The 23114-nt window shown below is 41.2% G+C and overlaps 1 protein-coding gene across 1 annotated transcript in view; it reads right to left on the bottom strand.

Annotated features, from left to right (window-relative positions):
* The window catches only part of FUT10 (fucosyltransferase 10), a 148192-nt gene that overhangs the window by 35223 nt on the left and 89855 nt on the right, over positions 1 to 23114 (bottom strand). The gene's annotated exons all lie outside the window — the stretch shown is intronic.

Genomic DNA, 23114 nt, shown 5'->3' with positions numbered 1-23114 from the left:
ACCCTACACCTATAAGAACTGGGCAAAGAGCAGCAAAGAAAGCCTAAACTCAGCAGGAGAAGAGAAATAATAAAGAGCAGAGCAGAAATCAATGAATATAAACCAAAAGAACAGCAGAACAAATCAACGAAACTATGATCTGGTTCCTTGAAAGAATTAATAAGATTGATAAACCCAGGGACAGACTTATCAAAAGGAAAAGAGAAAGGACCAAAATTAATAAAAACATGAATGAAATAGAAGAGATCACAACCAACACCAAAGAAATACAAACAATTATAAGAACATATTATGAGCAAATATATTTAATGCAATCCCTATCAAAATACCAGCAAATTTGACAATCTGGAACAAATGGAGGTATTCCTAGACGTATAAACTACCAAAACTAAACCAGGAAGAAATAGAAAACCTGAACAGCAAAGAAATTGAAGCATTAATCAAAAATCTCCCAACAAACAAGAGCCCAGGGCCAGATGGCTTCCTAGAGGAATTCTACCAAACATTTAAAGAAGAATTAATACCTATTCTCCTGAAACTGTTCCAAAAAATAGAAATGGAAGGAAAACTACCAAACTCACTTCATGAGGCCAGCATTACCTTGATCCCAAAACCAAACAAAGACCCCATCAAAAAAAGGAGAATTACAGACCAATATCCTTGATGAACATAGATGCAAAAATTCTCACCAAAATACTAGCCAATAGGATCATTAAAAGGAATATTCACCACAACAAAGTGGGACTTATTCCTAGGCTGCAAGGTTGGTTTAACATCCACAAATCAATCAATGTGATATGATACATTAATAAAAGAAAGAACGAGGGGCGCCTGTGTGGCTCAGTGGGTTAAAAGCCTCTGCCTTCGGCTCAGATCATGATCCCAGAGTCCTGATATCAAGCCCTGCATTGGGCTGTCTGCTCAGCAGGGAGCCTGCTTCTTCCTCTTTCTGCCTGCCTCTCTGCCTACTTGTAATCTCTGTCTGTGAAATAAATAAATAAAATCTTTTAAAAAATAAATAAAATAAAAGAAAGAACAAGAACCATAGGATATTCTCAATAGATGCTGAAAAAGCATTTGACAAAGTACAGCATCCTTTCTTGATCAAAACTCTTCACAGTGTACGGCTATCAATACCTCAATATCATCAAAGCCATCTATGAAAAATCCACAGTGAATTTCCTTCTCAATGGGGAAAAACTGAGAGCTTGTCCCCTAAGGTCAGGAATACGGCAGGGTTGTCCACTATCACCACTGCCATTCAACATAATACTAGAGGTCCTCTCCTCAGGAATCAGACAACAAAAAGAAATAAAAGGCATCCTGAATTGGCAAAGAAGTCAAACTCTCACTCTTTGCAGATGATATGATACTTTCTGTGGAAAACCCACTCCAAAACTGCTAGAACTGATACAGGAGTTCAGTAAAGTGTCAGGATATAAAATCAATGCACAGAAATCAGTTGCATTTGTATACACCAACAATAAGACAAAAGAAAGAGAAATTAAGGACTCAATCCCATTTACAATTGCACCCATAACCATAAGATACCTAGGAATAAACCTAGTCAAAGAGGAAAATAATCTGTAATCAGAAAACTATAGAGTACTCATGAAAGAAATTGAGGAAGACACAAAGAAATGGAAAAACATTCCATGCTTATGGATTGGAAGGACAAATATTGTGAAAATGTCTATGCTACCTAAAGCAATCTATATATTTAATGCAATCCCTATCAAAATACCATCAATTTTTTTCAAAGAAATGGAACAAATAATTCTAAAATGTACATGGAACCAGAAAAGACCCCAAAAGCCCGAAGAATGTTGAAAAAGAAACCAAAGTTGGCGCCATCACAATTCCAGACATCAAGCTCTATTACAAAGCTGTAATCACAAGACAGTATGGTACTGGCACAAAAACACATAGATCTAGGGAACAGAACAGAGAGCCCAGAAATGGACCCTCAACTCTATGGTGAACTAATCTTCGACAAAGCAGGAAAGAATGTCCAATGGAAAAAAGACAGTCTCTTCAACAAATGGTGTTGGGGGAAATTGGGACAGTTGCATGCAGAAGAATGAAATTGGACCATTTCCTTACACCACACACAAAAATAGACTCCAAATGGATGAAAGACCTCAATGTGAGACAGAAATCCATCAAAATCCTTGAGGAGAACACAGGCAGCAACCTCTTCGACCTCAGCCACAGCAACTTCTTCCTAGACACATTGCCAAAGGCAAGGGAATCAAGGGCAAAAATGAACTATTGGGACTTCATCAGGATCAAAAGCTTTTGCACAGCAAAGGAAACAGTCAACAAAACCAAAAGACAACCAACAGAATGGGAGAAGATATTTACAAATGACATACCAGATAAAGGGCTATTATCCAAAATCTATAAAGAACTTATCTAGCTCAATACCCAAAGAACAAATAATCCAACCAAGGAATGGGCAGAAGACATGAACATACATTTCTCCAAAGAAGACCGCAAATGGCCAATAGACACATGAAAAAAGTCTCAATATCACTCGGCATCAGGAAAATACAAATCACCTCACACTACTTAGAATGGCTAAAATTCCTTAAGAAATAAAAAATAGAGCTTCCCTATGACCCTGCAGTTGCACTACTGGGTATTTACCCCAAAGATACAGATGTAGTTCTTTACACTACATCTATACCCTATATTGGGCCATCTATACCCCAATGTTTATAGCAGCAATGGCCACGGTCACCAAACTGTGGAAAGAACCAAGATGCCCTTCAATGGACAAAAGGATAAGGAAGATGTGGTCCATATACACTATGGAGTATTGTGCCTCCATCAGAAAGGATGAATACCCAACTTTTGTATCAACGTGGATGGGACTGAAAGAGACTATGCTGAGTGAAATAAGTCAAGCAGAGAGAGTCAATTATCATATGGTGTCACTTATTTGTGGAACATAACAAATAGCATGGAGGACATAGGGAGATGGAGAGGAGAGGGGAGTTGAGGGAAATTGGAAGGGGAGATGAACCATGAGAGACTATGGACTCTGAAAAATAATCTGAGGGTTTTGAAGGAGCGGGGGTGGGAGGTTGGGGGAGCTAGGTGGTGGGTATTATGGAGGGTACGTATTGCATGGAGCACTGGGTGTGGTGCATAAACAATGAATTCTGTTACACTGAAAAGAAATTTTTAAAAATGGCTAAAATTAACAAGTCAGGAAACTACAGATATTGACGAGGATGCGAAGAAAGGGAAACCCTCCTAAACTGTTGGTGGTAATGCAAGCTGGTGCAGCCACTCTGGAAAATAGTATGGAGATTCCTCAAAAAGTTGAAAATAGAGCTACCCTACAACCCAGCCATCACCCTACTGTGTATTTACCCCAAAGAAACAAATGTAGTGATCCAAGGGGCACATGCACCCAAATGTTTTTAGTAGCAATGTCCACAATAGCCAAACTATGGAAAGAACCTAGATGTCCATCAACAGATGAATGGATAAAGAAGTGCTATATATTTATATAATGGAATACTATGCAGCCATCAAAAAATGAAATCTTGCCATTTGCAAGACATGGATGGAACTAGAGGGTATTGTGCTAAGCGAAATAAGTCAAACAGAGAAAGACAATTATCATATGATCTCTCTGGTATGAGGAAGTTGAGATGCAGGACAGAGGTCATTGGGGGAAGGGAGGAAAAATATGAAACAAGATGGGACTGGGGAGGGAGAAAAACTGTAAGAGACTCTTTATCTCAGGAAATAAACTGAGAGTTGCTGGGTGGTGGGAGGTAGGGATATGGTGGCTGGGTTATGGACATTGGGGAGGGTATATGCTATGGTATGAAGTGTGTAAGCCTAATGATTCACAGACCTGTACCCCTGAAGCAAATAATACATTATATATTAATAAAAGAAAAAGAAACAAAAAACAAACAAGCAAAATAAACCAACAAAACAAAACAGAAACAGACACACAAATACAAAGAACAAACCGGTAGTTGAGAGAGGGAAGGGGTGGGGGAATGGTGAAATAGGTGAAGGGATTAAGAGGTACAAACTTACAGTTATAAAATAAATAAGTCACAAAGATATAAAGTATAGCATAAGGAATACAGTCAATAATGTTGTAATAAGTTGGCATTGTTACAGATGGTAACCAGACTTATCACAGTGATTATTTTGTAATGTACATAAATATAAAATTGCTATGTTATATACTTGAAATTAACATGGTATGTCACCTATGCTTCAATTTTAAAAATTTAGATGTTTTTCAAATAAATACATAAAAATAAAGTCATAAAAGGATAAATTCAAAATCAAAAACTTTGCTTTGCAAATCTCCTGTTAAAAGGATGAAAAGACACACTACGGAGTAGGGGAAAATTTTGGCAAACTACTTATCCAACAAAAGACTGGTATCTAAAAAAATGTAAAGAACTGTCAAAACTCAACAGTAAAAAAGGAAAAAATCCAATTGGAATATGGGCTAAAGTCATGAAGAGACATTTCATGGAAAGTACGCAGAAGGCAAAAAAAGACCATGGAAAGGTCTTCACCATTATTAAGCATTAGGGAAATGCAATTAAAGCCACCATGAGTTGTCACTACACACCTCTCAGGATGGTTAAAATGTAAAATAGTGAGAACACTAAATGCTGGTGAAGATGCAGAAAAAACTAGATGACTCATATGTATTGATGGAAATGTTAGCCCCACTCTGAAAAATTCTTACAAAATGAAGCAGCAGTTGCACTTCTGGGCATTTATCCCAGAGAAATGAAAACTTACTTTCATACAAAAGCTATATCAAATTTAATTTTAAGGTATTTAATTGACTTCTCAAAGGTTACACAAAAAAGTGTAAAACCAGACACAAGACCAGATCTCTGTCCATTCCTTTGTCTTGTCATTGTATCTCTGTTCATTATCTCTGGAATGGCATTTAAGTTTTGTCTTCATCTCATGGATAGTGGCTGCTTGTCTGTCTTGAGAAGGATTTTAAGGATTAAGAAGGATTTTAAGGGCTTGGAAGTCCAAGGTCAGCAGGAACCATTTTCACAATTAATTAGAGGTGTATGCCATCAATACAACCAGCAAGAATGGCAATACACAAACAATATTTGCCAGTCCTAAATTGAAATATGCTGCCTCAAAATCCTTGAGGAGAACACAGGCAGCAACCTCTTCGACCTCAGCCGCAGCAACATCTTCCTAGGAACATCGCCAAAGGCAAGGGAAGCAAGGGCAAAAATGAACTATTGGCATTTCATCAAGATCAAAAGCTTTTGCACAGCAAAGGAAACAGTTAACAAAATCAAAAGACAACTGACAGAATGGGCGAAGATATTTGCAAACGACATATCAGATAAAGGACTAGTGTCCAAAATCTATAAAGAACTTAGCAAACTCAACACCCAAAGAACAAATAATCCAATCAAGAAATGGGCAGAGGACATGAACAGACATTTCTGCAAAGAAGACATCCAGATACAGGCACATGAAAAAGTGCTCCATATTACTCGGCATCAGGGAAATACAAATCAAAACCACAATGAGATATCACCTCACACCAGTCAGAATGGCTAAAATCAACAAGTCAGGAAATGACAGATGCTGGCGAGGATGCGGAGAAAGGGGAACCCTCCTACACTGTTGGTGGGAATGCAAGCTGGTGCAACCTCTCTGGAAAACAGCATGGAGGTTCCTCAAAATGTTGACAATAGAACTGCTCTATGACCCAGCAATTGCACTACTGGGTATTTACCCTAAAGATACAAATGTAGTGATCCAAAGGGGCACGTGCAGCCGAATGTTTATAGCAGCAATGTCCACAATAGCCAAACTATGGAAAGAACCTAGATGTCCATCAACAGATGAGTGGATAAAGAAGATGTGGTATATATACACAATGGAATACTATGCAGCCATCAAAAGAAATGAAATCTTGCCATTTGCAACAACATGGATGGAACTAGAGCATATCATGCTTAGGGAAATAAGTCAAGCAGAGAAAGACAACTATCATATGATCTCCCTGATATGAGGAAGTGGTGATGCAACATGGGGGCTTAAGTGGGTAGGAGAAGAATCAATGAAACAAGATGGGATTGGGAGGGAGACAAACCATAAGTGACTCTTAATCTCACAAAACAAACTGAGGGTTGCTGGGGGGAGGGGGCAGGGAGGCGGGGGTTGGGTTATGGACATTGGGGAGGGTATGTGCTTTGGTGAGTGCTGTGAAGTGTGTAAACCTGGCGATTCACAGACCTGTACCCCTGGGGATAAAAATATATGTTTATAAAAACTAAAAAAATTTAAAAAAAAAAAAAAGAAATATGCTGCCTCACCAACCATAGAATGCTAAAACCAGAGGAGGTATTCACAATTTCTGAGTATACTACCCTTTTATTTTACTGATGAGGAAACTGTGGAAGTAAAACAAGAGAGATCCAGACCCCAAGTTTATTTTCAGATCTCTCCATCTTGCCAAGCCCATTGTTGCTCCCAGAAGTAACTGACTAGATATTCCAAGTACATGAGTTTTTTCTTCGTGGAAGGAATTTTCCTTGTGCAGTTACGATTCACAGTTATTTATTTATTTATTTATTTATATTTTTTTGGATGTAGGAATTGTCCCAGGAAAAATGGGAGATCATTCTAGAAGAGAAAATGTCCCCCTTCAAAATTTGGAGCAGAATTTCTTTTCATGTTCATCATCTTCATGGTCAGGCTCAAGGTTTCAGAGAATATCCGACCTTATTTCCAGAAGTACATGTGTTCTTCCCTCTTACTGCAGGAAGTGCTTGAGAGACATAAAGATGGGGTGTTAGGACCTCCAGGCACTTTTGCCTATGCAAATCTGCCCCTCACTGTGCTGGGAATTTACAGGAGTCGCTTCAGGCTTCCAGAAATAACAGATTCCACTGTCCCTATTAGTTCCTTTGCCCAGTTAATGCCAGAAATCAGTAAAAATGAACAAAAGGAGTCAGATTAAAAGCTCCGGGATACCGCTATGTTTTAAAAGAGGGAAAGACGACAGCTGCCTAAACCCTTTGCCCCTGAAATTTGACCTGGTTACTGGCTGCTCCGATTCCATGTGCCTTCAGACCTTACAGAACCTCTGTGCGAAGCCTCGGGTAACCTCCCCAAATAACCACCTATCTATGGTTGACGACTATATAAGGATTTGCGGATCAGGCTGGGGTGAGCAGGCCTGATATTTGATCTTTTCAGTGAAACTCGGGATAACACCTCACTGTGTTGCTTCTGAAAGCTTTCTGCGGGCCTCACGGCTGCCAGCCTCCCCCCTTATCAGCAGGCCCCCAAAGCTTCAAATTACAGCAGCTAATTGGATGAAAGTGGAAATGCATCCTTCTAATGGAGTGAGAGATTAATGCCCTGATCCTTTTCCTTCACTTGCGGAGGCAAAACAAAAACACAAATGAAGGTTGTGATGCAGAAAAGCAGATTAGCTCTGCTTCACAGCCACAAGCCTGGACGTTCCAGCTAAAACCGAAGGAGCTTTAGGGAGCGGAGGCGCACATCAAAAGGACAGAAAACAACCCGAGATACCAGTTAGCAAATTACCCTCCCAGAGACAATCTGCAAATCCGCTGCTCAGTGGAAGTTAGCAATTTACCTTCCAGCTTACCTTCATGGGTGAATGAGCTACTTTGTGCCTACATATAATGTCATTGATGGCCTTCTTTTATGACTTTTGGATAAGTGTGACAACCAGAGAGAGTCAATTATCATATGGTTTCACTTATTTGTGGAGCATAACAAATATCTTGGAGTACAAGGGGTGTTAGAGAGGAGAAGGGAGTTGGGGTAAATTGGAAGGGGAGGTGAATCATGAGAGACTATGGACTCTGAAAAACAATCTGAGGGGTTTGAAGTGGGGGGGGGGGGGGTGGGGTACCAGGTGGTGGGTATTATAGAGGGCACGGATTGCATGGAGCACTGGGTGTGGTGAAAAAATAATGAATACTGTTTTTCTGAAAATAAATAAATTGAAAAAATAAAAAATATATAAATAAATATATATATGTTTTAAATTGTGACAACCCTCATTGGGTCCCAGGAATAAACAGAGCTGAATGGTAAGAAGCATCAAAATAGAGATTAAATGTGAAATTGCCCTAATGCAACTGGGACTCATGAGGGAGCCCACAGGGTCTATTTTTCGTGAGCATTTGTTGCTCTAGTAGATTTCTTTCTTTTTTTTTTTTTTTTAAGAGCTAGGTTAGAATTCTTTTTTTTTTTTTTAATATTTTATTTATTTATCTGACAGAGATCACAAGTAGGCAGAGAGGCAGGCAGAGAGAGAGGAGGAAGCAGGCTCCCCGCTGAGCAGAGAGCCTGATGTGGGGCTCGATCCCAGGACCCTGAGATCATGACCTGAGCTGAAGGCAGAAGCTTAACCCACTGACCCACCCAGGTGCCCCTCTAGTAGATTTCTTACAGACGGATACATTTTGTATTAAAAACACATTTGCAGGGTGGTTGGGTTGTGGACATTGGGGAGGGTGTGTGCTATGGTGAGTGCTGTGAAGTGTGTAAACCTGGTGATTCACAGACCTCTACCCCTGGGGCTAATAATACATTATATGTTAATACAAAACTAAAAAATTGAAGGAAAAAAAAGACATTTGCACTTGGTTCAGGAAAGAAAACTCTGCTATTTTATCTAAAGAGATGCAATTAAAAATGGATATGGGGTAATTCCATCTATTTTATTAAATTACCCTGAAGAAGGGAGAAATTGCTACCATAGTGTGATTGGGACACTAGAATTCAAAGAAGCTTAAGTGTGAGATAAATTGGATTTACATCATTTAAAAGATAGGTCTAAGAGCAAGGTTCTGGGTGATTTTCTTCTGGCAATGAATCGCCATATGCGGCACATTTTAATAGGTTTTTATATTTCATCTTTGAGGGATGAAATTTGTGAGTGCCTGGAGGAGGGACCATCACGACGGCAGGGGGAACAGTGGGGAATGAAAAGAGGAAAGATGATAATAATTAGCGATCAGAACTTGGTATTTATTCCATTTTTTAACAATAATAGCCTATCCCTCGGCGCAGGGGTAAAGAAAAAAGAAAACTCTGTGAGAGGCACTCACATTGCTTACTCATGAGCTACATTTCCTTTCCGGTGTACTTACCTTGCTGTTTTGACTAAACTTCTAGATCAACAGATGACCATCGTGGTCTATCATCTGAGGGTTTGGCTCACCCTGTCAGTCAAGAAACCCATCTCTGTTAGGCAGCAGTTCAAAGCAGTGGATTACACACTCCATGAAAACCAACATGGGCTAGCCATAATCTTCAGGTGACATGAAAGATACACTAATTCCATGACCAAGAAACACTGCCTATTTGTTTTATTTTGTTGGCTAAAAGATCTCTTAGAACGTTTTTTGAAATAATTGTGTTCCTTGAAAAAAAGTATATTGAGGAATGGTCATGAACTTTGACCTAAATCTGGACACTGCCACTTACTTGCTAGGTAAATTTGTATAAGTTACTTGACAGTCTATATCCGTTTTCCCTTCTGTAAAAATCAGAATGACAGGGACTCCTGGATGGCTCAGTCAGTTAAGCGTCTGCCTTTGGTTCAGGTCATGATCCTGGGGTCCCGGGATTGAGCCCTGCTTCTGGCTCCCTGCTCAGTGGGGAGCCTGCTTCTCCCTCTCCCTCTGCCTCCTGTCCCCCCTGCCTGTGCTCTCGGTCTGATAAATAAATAAGATCTTTTAAAAAATTTAAAAATCATAATGACAATATTTTCACTTTATAAAGAGACTCTAATCACATCATAGCCATATGTAAAAATGTTTAGAACATAGTAGATATGTACTGAGCTATAGAGAAAGCAGAGAAAGGGACCGCCTGGGCAGCTCAGTTGCTGAGTGTCCACCTCTGGCTCAGATCATGATCCCAGGGTCCTGGGATCAAGCCCTGCATCAGGCTCCCTGCCCAGTGGGAAGCCTGGTTCTTTCCCCTGTTTCTATTTCCTCTCTCACTGTGTCTCTCTCTGCCAAATAATAAATAAAATCTCTTAAAAAATAATAAAAAGAGGGAGAATGCTGAGAAAGGACATGAAGCCCTAAGGCAAGATAATCTAGTAGGTGAAATAAAATTTGGAAATTATCCTGAGGTATGGTGTAGTCACATATCATATAAATACAGAGAATATTAGACAGCCCACATGAATGTTATAGTTGAAGCACACAAAGAGCCACCATGAAGTAGGTTAGTCAGAGAAAATCTCCAAGAGATTTTAGCCCCTGACTAGGGAGAATGATTTTTCTGAAATTACCGTATACTTATAGGCATTTTGAAGGCATATATAATCTCCAAAGGACTTCTTGAATATTTTACCCAACTTTCTGACACTTAAGACAACCTATTCTTCAACAAATGTTTAGCAAAAGCCAAGTGATTTCCAACTGTTCCTTCTCCTGAACCTGTCACCTTATGCACAGAAAAAAAAACAAGAGAACCCATCCAGGCTCTTACACTCCCAGAGGAAAACAAACAGCCCTACCTTGATCTCTGCAACCAGCACTCTGACTGACTCATAGCTTTCTCTTTTGTACATGCTAAAGAAAAAAGTGTATATTGTGTAGTAGTATTTTCTAATTGTTTCTTTTTTTCTCTATCAAAGTACCCTAAGTTCTTCAGATACTGCTTGATCTTACATATCTATATGTCTACCATCACCAGTGAGACTTGGAAAATTAATTATCCAAAAGAATTATCCAGGCTTGACTTTCATTTCTACTCTAAAATAGAACGCATTGAATTAGAGGTATCAGCACATGAAAATATTGCCTATGCTTGTTGTTAATTTTAAATGGAAATATTTCTCTCTTTTTTAAGATTTTATTTATTTATTTGACAGACAGTGATCACAAGCAGGCAGAGAGGCAGAGAGAGAGGAGGAAGCATGCTCCCCATGGAGCAGAGAACCTGATGTTGGACTTGATACCAGGACCCTGGGATCATGACCTGAACCAAAGGCACGGAACCCACGGAACCATCCAGGCACCCCTAATGGAAATACTTCAAATTTAAACACAGTTGTTGATAGTCAAACATATTTTCATTTACTCACGAGCAGCTATTTGTTAAGGCAGAACATGCTATGTAAATATAAAAGCATTACCTTTGTATTAGAAATACAGGCAGGATTCAAGTTCATGGTAAGATTCATTCAGTCATTGATTTTGCTGGGTACTAGAGAAAAAAACACTACCTGATCTCCAAGAAACTCAGCTTAAAAGAGGCAAACATGACAACAGATGATAAAAATTACAAGAAGTCCTTTTATAGACATTGCAGGAGAGGTTTGTTCCCATCTCGATTTTCTCATGATGTCAGAAGTATACTAGACTAGGGTAAAAGAAGGTAACAGGAGACAGATGATATTTTAGCAAGACCATGTACAGAAAATGCCTGTGGGACTGCAGATGTTACATAGCCCAGAACATTGAGGATGCCTCTCTCCCTCCACCTTGGGTGGCATTCAGCCAAGGACTGGCAGAGTGCTCAGGGACGTACACCTGCAGAGAGGAAGCAGGACCTTGAGTAGGGAACAGAAAACAATGAACATACCAAGTCCCAGATAAGTGAAAGAAACTGGAGAAAAACCTAATGAAATCTGGAGAAGAGTCACTCACAAATCTACAACTCTTCATTTAAACTCTTCCTGAGCTAGAATGTAAACTTGAACCAAAAGTCAAAGACTATCAAAAGTGTTCTTCTTCAGCACCTGGCTGGCTCAGGCGGTTAAACGGCCGACTCTTGGTTTCGGCTCAGGTCATGGTCTCCCAGTGGGGAGGTGGAGCCCCATGTTGGGCTCTGTGCTCAGCAGGGAGTCTGCTACCCCTCTCCCTCTTCCTTTGCCCCTCCCCCCACTCATGCTGTCACTCTCTCTTAAGTCAAACAATCAGTCTTCTTAAAAAATGTGTTCTTCTTCATTCCCTGCTGCTGTGTATAGATGCACACATGTGAGTATGTTCACTTGAGCTCAACCTATCAATCCATTAAGATGACTCGGCGGGGGGCAGGGGGGGCGGCACCTGGGTGGCTCAGTGGGTTAAAGCCTCTGCCATCGGCTCAGGTCATGATCCCAGACTCCTGGGATCAAGCCCCGAGTCGGGCTCTCTGCTCAGCGGGGAGCCTGCTTCCTCCTCTCTCTCTCTGCCTGTCTCTCAGCCTACTTGTGATCTCTGTCTGTGAAATAAATGAATAAAATTAAAAAAAAAAAAAAGATGACTCCAGGGGTTGGAATGTAATCTTGGTGCTTATAAAGGAGAAATATACAATGTATAATGAAAGAGGAGAGTGTAACTAACAGCCTTTGAGAGTATTAGAGAAGGCTTCACAGAGGGAATAATTTGAGCTGAGTCTTAAAGGATAAATAGGAATTCATCAAGCTGATATTCCAGGCAGAGGAAATAAAAGAGTGTCTACAAAGATATTTGGTGTGTTGGAGTGTTCAGGCAACGTATAATTAGTTTGGTTGAGCAGAGCCTAGGGTGAGGTAATGGGGGTGGGGAGAAGTAAAAGGTGAGCCTTGGAAGTCAGGTAAGGGTTATACCAGGGTCTTTATCCCAAAGGGGATGAGTAGTTATTAAAAGATAATAAGTTAGGGAATATCTGATTTACGAGAGAAAAGTTTTATTGAGAGAAAGGCCCTGAAGTGAGTGGAATATAAAGTTCACACCATATAAATCTATTAGGGAAAGTTTATACAAAGGTCATCTGAGTTGGGTGGTTAGAAGGATGCAGGGCATGACCTTCGAAGAGATCCAGGAAGCTTCTGAACTTGATGCGACTAGACTGGGGTTGGTGAGGTCTTCACGGGAAACAGTGACAGAAGGAAGGGATAGATGTGAATACATTAAAGGAGTAGATTATTAAGTGGGATGGATTAAATCAGGAAGAGAAGCCAAGGAAGGAACATTGCTGATTCTGATGTACAATTTTGGTGATGAGACAGATTTATGGGGAAAGATCTTGATTTCCATTTTGTAAAGGTCAAGGGCCCTGTGATGCATCTAAGTCACATTTCCCCGCGGGAGCTGAACATGCATATTTGATCATGATTCGAAGCACGGCTTTAAGGAGGGAGAAAAAAATGCCTGGTGCCAAAAACCAGATTAGTGATGTGGTAGGGCCGGGAATGGGGAAGGAGGGAATGCAAAAGAGAGCTAGGGGATTTATTAGGGTGATAAAAACGTGCCGTGCCTTGATTGTGGTGGTGGATACTCAGAGAGATATATATACACATATGTACATACACACACACATATATACATATATATACATGTAGATATAAAATAACTCATTGAACTCGAAATGTGTACACTGCATTTCATATAATTATAATGCAGTATAAAATTTTTTTAATGTTTTGAGTCATAAATATATTCATGGTGGTTGTAAATGTGGACAGGATAGATGAAAGAAGGTATAGAGTGAGATTTGAAGAGGGCTGAGGGGGGAACCTGGGTGGCTCAGCCCGTTAAGCATCTGCCTTCGGCTCAAGTCATGATCCCAGGGTCCTGGAATCGAGTCCTGCACTGGGCTCCCTGTTCAGCTAGGGAGTCTGCTTCTCCCCTCTCCCTCTGCCGCTCTCTCTCTGTCAAATAAATGAATAAATTTTTTTTTTTTTAAATGAAGAGGGCCAAGGCTGGAATTGTATCTAAGGGGTATGAAAGAAAAAGTAGCAAAATTGTCAGCCAGTGTTACTGTTCAGCCATCAATCAGAATAGTACCACTTCAAGGCTCTTCAGAGGCTTATATGTCCTGCAATACAACTCACTTTACATATGAAGGAACTGGAGTCACACTGAGGTGAAATGCTTTGCTCAAGGTCACAAAGGTAGTTCATAGCAAAGGCAAAGCTAGACACAGCCAGGAGTCCTGAGCCAGGGATGGCTCTGTTTTAGACTACTTGATCGTAAAAACAAGGAACTTCTACAATTGTTAAAGGTTGTCCTATAGCACAAAAGAGGTCCCCTCAGTGTTAGGTCTGTTATTAAACGAAACGAGACTGAGACAAAGTGAACGTTATTTAAAGCTTTATTTTATGATAAGTATTAGAAATCAGATTGATCGGCCAGGGGAACGAGACTGAAACAAATTAAAGTTATGCAAAGCTCTATTCTATGCCAAGCATTAGCGGTCAGGCTGACCCGCCAGGGCTGACTCCAAAGAGGGCGACCCCTCCCAATCTTACAGGCTACCTTTTATTGGGTGAAACTGCAACCCGTATCTTGGTATCTCAACCCACCGGGTTTGTGTGTCTCTTATTGATTCGCTAGTTTCATCCGGTCTGGTGACGTGTTATTCAAGATTACTCCATACTAGGACAGTTACAAACAGTACTTTCTGGGAAGGCTTAGTCAGTTAACATATTCAGTGTGAATAATAAGATTGTCGTCCTTCCCAAGATGGAGTCATTTATGTTTGGGCAAGACCTTCTCACTGTTACAGACAGTACTTCGTACTGATTGGATGTCTCCGTCTGGCCTGACTCGTCCTTGTATTCTGGGCTCTGTTATCAGGAACTGGCTGACTACATTTTACTGGTTTCCCGGACTTGTTTCGAAGTAAGTTTCTCTGCAGGGGAGAGTCAACTTAAGTTTACTGCACAAACAACAAAATGGCTGTTTACCCAAGATGGAGTCGCTCTGGCTAAATAGGTCCTTACACTCAGTGTCCCATTCAGGTCGGTCCCTGTCTTTCTTTCTCTTTAGTTACTATTTTCTGTGTTTCACACCCATCAAAGCGCCACGTGACCCTACAAGCATGTAAAAGCGTTAAAAAGAAGACAAACCCATTTTCTGAGGAAGGAGAGAGGTGTTCCTGGCTGCCACTGCCTGAGATTTTGTTAGCAGAAAGGGAAAAGTTTAGATGTAGCTGTACACCACTATGACTAAGAGAGGAGGTGTTTTTCATCCCACAGCAGTACCCCTACAGAGCGGGGCTGGATTTCGCTTTGTTTTCCTAGGATGGCCCCTCTCTGCACATTGCAACCAGCATTTCCTGGCAAGTCAAATAAATGAACCTGTCACATGCCAGTGAGAATTAAGAAAGAGGAAGTGTAGAGAAGGTGTTTCACAATTTATCAATTCAAGCACCACCTCTCCATTTTTATTTTCTTTTACTTTTAAAAAAATGAACTCATGTAAGTGTACTTCCACGTATAGCAAAAAATAAAAGAGATGGAAAGCTGACTTCATTGGTGAATATCGAACAGATGGAACCAGAAGCATCTAGGGGAGAGGAAACAGAGACAAATACGGTTGTCATGGTTTCTTTGAGACACAGTAAACAAAGGGACCCAAATGGACAATGAAATCCCCTGTTGGGAAAAACCACAGGTTGCTCCTTTCTTTCTTAGCTAATTGCCAAGCTCACTTTGAATGTCTGGAGTCAGTGGGAGATGAGAGAAAGCGAATCTGTCACTCACCCCTGGCTATTCTCAAATTAGATTTGCCCAGAGACCGTCCAATCCTTCCATATACCAGACATCAAACAACTAATGACTACCTCAGATTAATCAATGATCCCACTGGGCAGTGCCCTGAAGAAGCGTGTGACACATGTAAACATGGCAGAAGCTACGCACGCCTGGACACCTAGTTCCCTGCTTAATTGGGAAGCAGCACGTACACATGAGGAGAACAACATTTTAAAAGCTTTATAAATCCTGGTGGATGCATTCGGGTTCGCAGTCTCCAGAGTCACTCTCTAATCATCTCCAAATTCATCTAAATCCAACTCGACTGTATTCTAGAAAATATGTGAGTCATACAATAGCTCAGTATATCTGCAGTGTCTCAGGCTCCCCCATAATCTGTGGGATGTTGGGAAAGGAAGGATTAGGGGTAGGAAGGGCTGCCTTCACAACAGCTTGCTTGCTTTTCTTTCTTTCTTTAAAAGATTTGATTTATTTGAGAGAGAGAGAGAACACAGCCAGAGAGAGGAGCAGAGGGAGAAGGAGAAGCAGATGCTCTGCTGAGCAGGGAGCCCGACATGGGGCTCGATCCCAGGACCCCCAATCATGACCTGAGCTGAAGGCAGATGCTTAGCCGACTGAGCCACCCAGGCGCCCCTTCACAACAGCTTTTCTGAGTCCCATCGAAACAGGGCAGTGAAAACCGTCCCTCTCTGAGGGCAAACAAACAACTGTCAGAAACATCCGAACGTTTGGCTGAACTCAAATATTTTGTCAGGAGGTTCTGACTGAGTCTACACAAGGTCTTTTCCAAGGTCATTGCAGAGGCTGCCAACACTGAGATCAGACTGTTTACACCCTGAGCTCCACACACCCCCCAATCCCGCCAAAACAGATTTTTTCTATTCCACACAGATTGGGGTTGTTTTCTCCTTGTTTTCCATGCCCTTCATGAATGACCCTTCTTTTGCTAAGGGATCGTGGGACTGAGGGGAGGTCCCACATCGAGCTGAGGAATGTGGCTTCGTAGATGAAAACCGTGGGCACCTGAGCCAGCTGCAGATGGAGGGGGGAAGGGTGGCTTCACCTTGGCTCGGCTACGTGTCCTCACAAGCCAAGAAGTTACCGCGCAATTTTTAGGTTATTGAAATTTATCTCTCTCATGAGTCTGTCCCTAAAGCCCAACGCTTGCAACATCGTATTTCCTGTTTCGGGATTTCCTGAAACTAACACTGAGATATTGGCCTCTGTCAAGAAACCCATAGCAAGTCTTTTCTCCGGGACTATGGCCATGCACGTCAGCCTCGTCGGACAACCGGGCCTCGCCAGCCTGACGCCATTCCACTTCTTCTGGCAAAGTGGATTTGTCACTTTGTTGCCCCTACCCCTCTGTTCCTTGCCACTGGCACTCTCTCTTACATTTTGAAAATGTAAAAGCCTCTTATTATAAAGTTTATCTGGGGTGTTGAGAGAGAGGTCACAAGTAGGCAGAGAGGCAGGCGGGAGCGGGGGAATCAGGCTCCCTGCTGAGCAGAGGGCTCGATCCCAGGACCCTGAGATCATGACCTGAGCGGAAGGCAGAGGCTTAACCCACTGTGCCACCCAGCTGCCCCCAAATCACGTATTTTTAAAATGTGAGCATCCATCTTTCTTATCTCAAAGAGGGTTTTATCTCCCTTTCTAATTATTCTAATAAATCTAAGAACTGGAAGTGCCTATTAGCACAAGGGGTTGTTCTTGTTTATAATTGTCTTAAAGAGAAAAAAGTAGAAAAATTAATTTGTACATTGTAAGATTTCATTCTCTTCCCCCATGACTGCTTTTGCTCCCATTTTTTTTTCTCTTTAGATACCTTGTTAGTGGGGCATCTGGGTAGCTCAGATGGTTAAGAGTCTGCGTTTGGCTCAGGTCACAGGCTCAGGGTCCTGGGATTGAGCCCCACATCGGGCTTCCTGCACAGTAGGAAGTCTGCCTCTCCCCCTGCTTGTGCTCTCTCGCTCTCTTACTCTCTCAAATGAATAAATAAAATATTTTTAAAAAATTAGTCTTTAAACAATAATAATAATAATAAATACCTTGTTAGTTTTCTTCCCCCTCCCCCACTTCCTCCTTTCTTCATTCTCTCAATCTCATCACACACAGCGTGTGCGCGTGCGCACACACATACACACACACACACACACACCCCTCACTACAAAACACTAACCATCCTGGTTGTCAAGACTGAGTCACTGACCCAGGTTCCCTTTCTGACATAGTGAATCTCTACTTGGGGAGGGAGGTGTTGGTGTCTTCTCTGGTAGGGGACGTAGGGTCTCTTCAGTGCATCAGAGATGTTCTAATGATGTTGAACTTCAAAAGGGAGTGGGAGGGTGTCTATGAATCTAATCATGAGAAAGCAATCAGATAAATCCAGATGACAGAATATTCTATAAGACAGGTGGTCCTGACTCTTTAAAAATGTCAGTGTCACAAAAGACCAAAAACAAAGCAAAACAAAACAAAGCAAAATAAGACAACTCTCCAAATAAAAAGAGATTAAAGGTATATAAGAAAGAGGGGCGCCTGGGTGGCTCAGTTGGTTAAGTGTCTGCCTTCAACTCAGGTCACGATCTCAGGGTCCTGGAATCAAGCCCCACATCAGGCTCTCTCCCCAGCGGGGAGTCCACTTCTCCCTCTCGCTCTTCCTCTGTGCTCTCCGTCTCTCTCACATGAATAAATAAAAATCTCCTTTTTAAAAAGATATATAAGAAATAAAGGCAACATGTGATTCTCAATTGCATCTTGGAACAGAAAAAAGAAACAGCTGTAATAACTCATCATTTGTGCAGCTGGGAAACAGTGAATATGGACTGTGTATTAAATAATATTATTGGGGATGCCTGGGTGGCTCAGGCAGTTGAGTGCCTGCCTTAGGCTCAGGTCATGATCCCAGAGTCCCGGAATCGAGTCCAGCGTCAGGCTCCTTGCTCAGCAGGGAGTCTGCTTCTCCCTCTGCCTGCTGGTCCCCCTGCTTGTGCTCTCTCTCTCTGACAAATAAATAAAATCTTTAAAAATGGATAAATAGGGGCGCCTGGGTGGCTCAGTGGGTTAAGCCGCTGCCTTCGGCTCAGGTCATGATCTCGGGGCCTTGGGATCGAGTCCCGTGTTGGGCTCTCTGCTCAGCGGGGAGCCTGCTTCCTCCTCTCTCTCTCTCTCTCTGCCTGCCTCTCTGCCTCCTTGTGATCTCTGTCAAATAAATAAATAAAATATTTTTAAAAAATGGATAAATAGATAAATAATATTATTGTATCAGTGTTCGATTTCTTGGATTTGGTCATGGGATTGTGGTTATTTAGAAGAATGTCCTTCATAGCAGATGGCAGGGGGGTGATGTTTGCAACTTCCTCTTTTTACATTTAATTCCAGTATAGTTAACATACAGTGTAATAGTAGTTTCCGGTATACAATAGGGTAATTCGCTAATTCCCTGCATCAGCCGGTGTTCATCAGAGGTGCACTCCTTAATCCCCGTCACCTAGTTTACCGTCTCCCTCCGCCACCTCCCCTCTAAGACCCACCAGTTTGTTCTCAGTAGTTACCAGTCTGTTTCTTAGCTTCTCTCTTTTTTTACCCTATGAGTGAAATCATATGGTATTTGTCTTTCTTTGACTGACTTATTTCACTTAGAATTATACTCTCTGGCTCCATCCATTCATTGCAAATGGCAAGAGTTCATTTTTTGTAGCTGAATAATATTCCACTGTATGTATATGCTGCATTTTCTTTATCCACCCATCTATCAATACACAGCCGGGCTACCTCCATAATTAGACTGTTGTAAATAACGCTGCTATGAACACTGGCGTGCATGTATCCCTTTGAATTAGTGTTTTTGTATTTGGGGGGTCATTACCAGGTAGCTCAATCACTGGGATCATAGGGTAGTTTTACTTTTTATTTTTTGAGGACCCTCCATACTACTTTCCAAAGTGGCTGCACCCGTTTGCATTCCCACCGATAGTGCAAGAGGGTTCCCCTTTCTCCACATCCTCTTCAACACTTGTTTCTTGTGATGATTTTAGCCATTCTGACAGGTGTGAAGTCGTATTTCCTTGTAGTTTTGATTTGTATTTCCCTGATGAAGAGTGATATTAAGCATCGTTTCATGGGTCTGTTGGCCATCTGGATGCCTTCCTGGGAGAAATGTTCATGTCTTTTGCCCATTTTAATTGGATTATTTGTCTTTTGGGTATTGAGTTTTACAAGTTCTTTATATACTTTGGATAATAACCCTTTATCAGATATATCACTTGCAAATACCTCCTCCCATTCTATAGGTTGCCTCTGAGTTTTGTTGTTTCCCTTGCTGTGCAGAAGCTTTTTATTTTGGGGCAGTCATGAAAGTTTACTTTTGCTTTTGTTTCCTTTGTTTCAGGAGACCTATCTAGAAAAACGTTGCTATGCCTGATGTCAGAGATCTTACTGCCTGTGCTCTCTTCTAGGATTTTTATTGTTTCGGGTTTTATGCTTAGGTCTTTATTTCTTTTTGAATTTATTTTTGTGAATGGTGTAAGAAAGTGGTCCAGGTTCACTCTTGTGCACGAAGCTGACCAGTTTTCCCAACACCATTTCCTGAAGGGACTGCCTTTTCCCCATTGGATATTCTTTCCTGCTTTGTCGAATACTAACGGGCCGTGTATTTGTGGGTTTATTTCCAGGTTTCTATGCTGTTCCATTGATCTGTGTGTCTATTTTTTGTGCCAGCACCATACTGTTTTGAGTACGATAGCTCTGTAATATAATTAGAAGTCTGGACTTGTGATGCCTCCAGCTTTGTGTCTCTTCTTCAAAATGACTCTGGCTATACAGGGTCTTCTGCAGTTCCATATCAATTTTAGGGTTCTTAGTTCTAGTTCTGTTGAACATACTGTTGGTATTTGATAGGATTTTATTAAATCTATAGATTGCTTTAGGTAGTATAGACATTTTCATAATATGTATTCTTTCAATCCATGAGCATGAATTTCTTTCCATTTCTTGGTGTCGTCTTCAATTTTTTTCATCAGTGTCGTACAGTTTTCAGAACACAGGTCTTTAGCCTCTTTGGATCACAAGCTGCATTGCTAGGTATCTTATTTTTGGTGAAATTGCAAATGGACTTGTTCCCCCCGCCCCTTTTTTTTCTACTTCCTACTTAGGATTATACTCTTTCTACTGTTTCATTATTAGTGTATAGGAACATGAGAGATTTCTGCACATTGGTTTTGTATTCTGTGACTACTGAATTCATTCATCAATTCTAGTAGTTACTTTGGTGGAGTCCTTAAGGTTTTCATGTCATCTGCAAATAGTGAAAGTTTCCTTCTTTTCTACCGGTTTGGATGACATCTAGTTCACAACTTATTTTCAAATGGCATAAGTTAATTAATGAATTAATTAAAAGAAAAAGGGAAATTTCTTTCCTTCTTTTTTATTTTTATTTTATTTTTTAAAGATTTTATTTATTTGACAGAGATCACAAGTAGACAGAGAGACAGGTGGTGGGGGGAAGGAGCAGGCTCTTTGCTGAGCAGAGAACCCGATGTGGGGCTCGATCTCAGGACCCTGAGACCATGACCTCAGCTGAAGGCAGAGGATTAACCCACTGAGCCACTCAGGCGCCCCAGCTTCTGTCCATTTAAGCACGTTTAAAATGTCACCCCACCCTGGTTAAATGGAGTTTTACTGTATTTTGTGCTTTAAGAGCAGGAGAGAAAACAATCTATCTCAAATGGTTACTGTAACAACTAAGTGCCATTACACAGGACAGTATCCGGCAGTGCCTGTCCCTAAAAAACACTAGTAATGTTTTCCTCATCCAAGCACCCCACGCTTCAGAGACTGTTTTGGAAGACAGTGGTGCTAAGACAGCTGTTGCCCCCTACATTCCACACAACCCAGTTTGGATCGATTGTCCTGGCTTAAATCACAGCTCCCCCTTTCACTCTCAGAAGTGTCCCAATTTGGACAATGATACATAAGGCCACCAACCTATTGTCACAGTCTTTCTGAAAAACATGCCTACGCTGCTGAAGGGTACAGGAGCCACATCATCTTTCTGAATAAAGATGACCAAAATGTATTTTCAATGGCGTCCCTAGAGCCACAGCAAGAATCAACAAGCAAACAAATAAGCAGGGGACATCATAGGTTTCTTTTTCATTATTCCTGCCCCATCACCTCCAGGCTGACTTCACACTGAGGCTGAAACCTTGGACCATGAAAGCAGGAAATAGAAGACATCTGTGATTATACTTCACTCCTGAAAGACACTCACCGAAGTGACCCGCATTCTCTCAGACTAGCAGATAATATCATTTCAGTGGTGAAGTGAGTCCTCTTATTAATGGTGTGTGAACCATACACAGGATGACTGAGCACAGCTTGTGAGAGAAAACTTTTCCAGGTGCTATGACTAAGTAAATGCTGACTGGCCCCAACCCCTGGACTTAAGATGAACAGATGCAGTTTCCACAGAGCAGAGCGGCTTGCCCAGTGGGCCCGCCATCTTTATTGCCAATCCCCAGTCACAGTTCTTATTCTTGCCAGAAATCACCCAATGTTGACAGAAGAAATGCCTCCTCTTCTAGGGAACAAGAATAAAACAATGGAGGAAAGAAGAGAGAAAGGATTTGTTTCTAGACTTGCCAACTCATTTTAAGTTTAAACTCGTAGTACTTTTAACACATCTTGTCAATATAGCATGTTTAATACACTCTTATCGATAGAACCCATTTATATCCTATCTCATGTTTCAGCTGTGGTGGTTCAGAGTCAGGAGGTAAATTCCATCCCACGGGGCTTATAAAATCAAGAAAGAAAGCTTCCAGGCAGTGGTTCACAATCTGCTAATGCATTTCCATTCTCCTTCCGCTACTAGAATCAGAAGGTCAGCTGTATGGTAACAGGTGTTTTGGCCGTTCCATTCACTACTGGGTCCCCTGGCCCAGGATAATTCCTGGCACATAGTAAGTGCTCAATAAAAGTGTATTAAGTACATTAACAAATTCCAGACGGACATTCTGAGTCACCCAAATAATGATAATTTAGATAGATTTTAAAAATATTTTTCTTGTTCATTAATCCATTTTTTTTCTTGTTTCACAATTAAGAAAACAAAAGCTTCTTTTCCCTCAATGGAAGCTCTCATTACCTTTTATCTTACCCCAATTTTCAGGGAGGCAATCAATAATTTTTAAAAATCTCCCACTGGGGGCACCTGGGTGGTTCAGTGGGTTGGGCCTCTGCCTTCAGCTTGGGTTGTGGTCTTGGGATCCTGGGATCGAGCCCCGCGTCGGGCTCTCTGCTCAGCAGGGAGCCTGCTTCCCCCTCTCTCTGCCTGCTGCTCTGCCTAGTTGTGATCTCTGTCAGATAAATAAATAAAATCTTAAAAAAAAAAAAATCTCCCATTAGAAGTTCCATTTCCACTAACGGAAGACTTCAACTAAAAAAAAAAAAAAAAATTTTTTTTAATTTAAAGAAAAATTGCTCCCTCTCTCCAGTATTTGATATCCTCTCTTCCTTTCTTAGAATTATAAAAACAAACTAATAAACTAAATACATGCTTACACATCATCACCTCTGTTTTCACTCAATGTCAAAAGCATCACTT

This window comes from Mustela lutreola, chromosome 18, assembly GCF_030435805.1.
Source record: "Mustela lutreola isolate mMusLut2 chromosome 18, mMusLut2.pri, whole genome shotgun sequence".
Classification (NCBI taxonomy): Eukaryota; Metazoa; Chordata; class Mammalia; order Carnivora; family Mustelidae; genus Mustela; species Mustela lutreola.
Note: the sequence above shows the minus strand (reverse complement) of the source record. Positions and strands in the feature narration are given on the sequence as shown.